The sequence below is a fragment of the Felis catus genome, chromosome A2 (assembly GCF_018350175.1).
Source record: "Felis catus isolate Fca126 chromosome A2, F.catus_Fca126_mat1.0, whole genome shotgun sequence".
NCBI lineage: Eukaryota > Metazoa > Chordata > Mammalia > Carnivora > Felidae > Felis > Felis catus.
Genome location: NC_058369.1, coordinates 33,554,158 through 33,557,549, shown reverse-complemented (window position 1 = coordinate 33,557,549; position 3,392 = coordinate 33,554,158). Strand labels below are relative to the sequence as shown.

At 45.0% G+C, this 3,392-nt stretch overlaps 1 pseudogene; it reads right to left on the bottom strand.

The window, feature by feature from the left end:
* Window positions 1–410: 410 nt before the first annotated feature.
* Window positions 411–1,706, bottom strand: LOC101087141 (annotated as a pseudogene).
* Between the last annotated feature and the right edge of the window lie 1,686 nt (window positions 1,707–3,392).

Below are 3,392 nucleotides of genomic sequence, written 5' to 3'. Positions count from 1 at the left end.
AGACCTGAGGCATGAGCACCTTTGGCGCAGAAAATTCTCCCTCTTCCCCAGCTCCTGACTTGACTAAATCCTACTTTTTCTTCAAGTCCCAGTTTGAAATTCACTTCCCTTGTGTTGTGGGCTAAATTGTGTCCCTGTTCAGATCCGTACGTAGAAGCCCTAACCCCCAGTACCTCAGAATGTGTTTGGAGACAGGGCTTTGAAATGGATAATTCAAGGGGCGCCTGGGTGGCTCAGTCGGTTAAGTGCGTCTAACTTCAGCTCAAGTCATGATCTCACAGTTTGTGAGTTCGAGCCCCGCATCAGGCTCTGTGCTGACAGCTCAGAGCCTGGAGCCCACTGCAGATTTTGTGCCTCCCTCTCTCCCTGCCCCTCCCACGCTCGTACTCTGTCTCTCTGTCAAAAAATAAATCGACATTTGAAAAAAACACTTATCATATGGACTTATCTCCTTTTTACATTCTAGCTCCCCCCCTTTTTTATGTGTGAGGGGAGAGAAACAAGAACGTTACTTTAATTCAACATCAACAATGACCTTGTGTAACAGCACAGGAAAGAGGTAGTGGAGACAAGACACTCAGGCTTCCTGTTCCCTAACCAGCCTTGACTTGAACGGCAGGGCCCCAGCAACCTGGTGGCACCGCACCTAGCCTCTCGATGGAGGGGGAAGGGGCAGGGAAGTGGAAATCTGAGGCTCAAAACTTAGAGAAGGGCTGATGGTAAGCCTGAGGAGAGGCTGCGTGGCTGTGGGCAGGGCCCTCGCACAGGTCTTGGGCCGTGAACATGCCCCTGGCCCTGCAGAGCATGGAGTCCTCGGCAGTGTCATGGGGGTGCTTCTCGGACAGGATGCCCAGAACAGCTGGAATGATGCACTGGCAGGCGTCCAGCACATCACCACACCATCTCTGGGAGGTACTGGTGGATGAACATGAGGCCATGTTGTCATCCCAGTTAGAAACTGCTGGCAAGCGTCTTTGATCTCACTGATGCTTGTGTCCTTCTCCACCAAAAGGGAATTAGGATGACGGCTCTTGTTAAGCTCCTCTGTGCCGCCCAGCAAGAGGCCAATCACCATGTCCTCCTCGCCACTCACTGCAATTAGCTTCCTCCTACTTGCCGCACTTGCAGGTGGGTAGAGCTCAGCTGCTACAGCCTCTATGTTCCGTCGTCCTTTTAAGGTGGCCGGGTTTCTGTTGGTTGATGAAATGTCTTGAGGAGTAGATAGATGACTGAAGGTCTTGAGGTCAGGGATCACGTGTCTCTGCATCATCAAGACCGACCTGATTGCCCAGATGCATATAGGAGACATGGAGTATGTTTTCCATAGGTGGATGGAAATGAATGAAAAAATATCCTGTCAGTTTTCCAGATGATTTAGGCAAACGAAAATGCTCATTGAAGACCAGGCACGGATTTAGAGCTGCGTTTTTCTTGGCGGTTTACCTAAATTCCCTAACTTCTAATCAAAGTATCTACACCTCACTGGACCTATGACGTCATAGTCCTAGAACTGTTAGTAGTGAAAGGAAATTTTCTGGCGGGTTTTCCATTACGTATCTTGGTTCTGTGTCTCACCATTTCTGCATCACACTCCCCACAGGAGTCAGGATGGGGAAGATAGAAGAGATAAGAAAGATTCTTTGAGTAATTAGGAATCCACAATTAGGAAACTGTCAAGTAACTAAAGTTGGTACCTCCTACAAGCATTTATACTAATTCCATAGGAAAGCAGCTGGTCACCATCTTCCATGAAACCATCAATCATAGTGCACACTGACAGAGTTTAAAGGCGTAAGTCTGAGATTAGAGAAGTTCTTTTAAAAAGTGGAATACCAGGGGCGCCTGGATGGCTCAGTCGGCTCAGCATCCAATTTCAGCTCAGGTCATGATCTCACGGCGCGTGCATTTGAGCCCCGCGTCAGGCTCTGTGCTGACAGCTCAGAACCAGGATCCTGCTTCAGATTCTGCCTCTCTCTGTCTCTCTCAAAAATAAATTTAAAAAAATTTTTTTTTCCAGTGGAATACCAATTCGTGCTTTCAGTAATTGAAATTACCCAGTAATACCCAGGCTAGCTCAGTTTTTTTGGTATTTGGATAGCAAACAACTGAAAGCCATGACAGCCAGAGGGAACAATTAAAGGGGAAAAGAAAATTAAGAGCTCACAAATACATTCAGTTTTCTCAACTTTGTCAGCCAAGTGTTCCCTTTAATTACTATTGATTTTCATAATAGTTTATTAACCCAATATGCCAATTCAAGTTTGTCACAGATTATTGTGCATGTAGGAGAATCCATTGTACGGCATTGGAGGGGAGGAGAGGCCAAGTGTTTGGGGAAATAAACGCATCTCCTTAAACATTTGTATCTGATTTTTAAAATTGTTTTGCTGGGGCAGAACTTTATTTTATTTTAACTGAATACATCAGTCATCCTGACAGCGTTTTAGCTCCAAGCATTAGCTTCTGAAGTATTATACCAAGAGAAATGGAAGACAGAACTGATTTGATAAATCAAGTCAATAAAACCAGCTTGTAAGTTTCATTATTAAAACTTTGTAAATGCAGCACAGGACTTGTATAGAGCTGAGAGAATCAATATTCTTTTTTTTGCCATTTAGGACCATTCTCGAACCTCAGTTTCCCCATGCATTAAAATGGGGCTTTGTGATCTCTACCTCACTCTACCATCCAGAATTGGCATGGGGCCCAAGTGAGATCGTAGAAGGGCTTCTTAAAGTTTAATGTACACCACAAGTTAAGGCATTACAGGCTTCTGTGTGTACCAGAAAGTATCTGTGAAGAACACAGAAGCCTCTTACAGTAAATGCCTGGAACCAGAACTTCCCAAGATTTACCAATCCTGGTTAATAAAATAGAAATTAAACACCAATTACCATGGGAGGGAAAGTGGATTAATGTGGCGGCACTTTACCTGAATATTAATTATGAGTTGGGAGATTCCATTACCAGGCTCAGGCAGGTCATGCTTTATTGGTTCGTCAATAAGAAGCTCACGCTAATGGGCTGGCATAAAACATCCTCTGAGGAATCAACCCTGGCTTTCCAGCCAGAGACCATAAACTCAAAATAATTTACATGGCACAAAATCTATTTCCTTCCAGTCTGTAAAATGGTAATGAGAAACACCAGGCTGGGCAGAAAAATGAGGATTTAAAAGGTCATGGATGTTTCTGTCTTCCTTTTCTTTGTTAGGGTCAAAGCTACTGATACCTGTCAGGCCTAGAATTCCCTAGAAGGCAAAAAAGTAAAAAGGTGTGGGTTTGCATAGGGCCTCTGAGGCAGGGCAGTAGGTACATGGTACCCGAGTTTGCCAGCCTGTGGCTCAGTTTCACTCCCAGGTCATGTTGACTCTGACCTTCTAAGGCAGGACT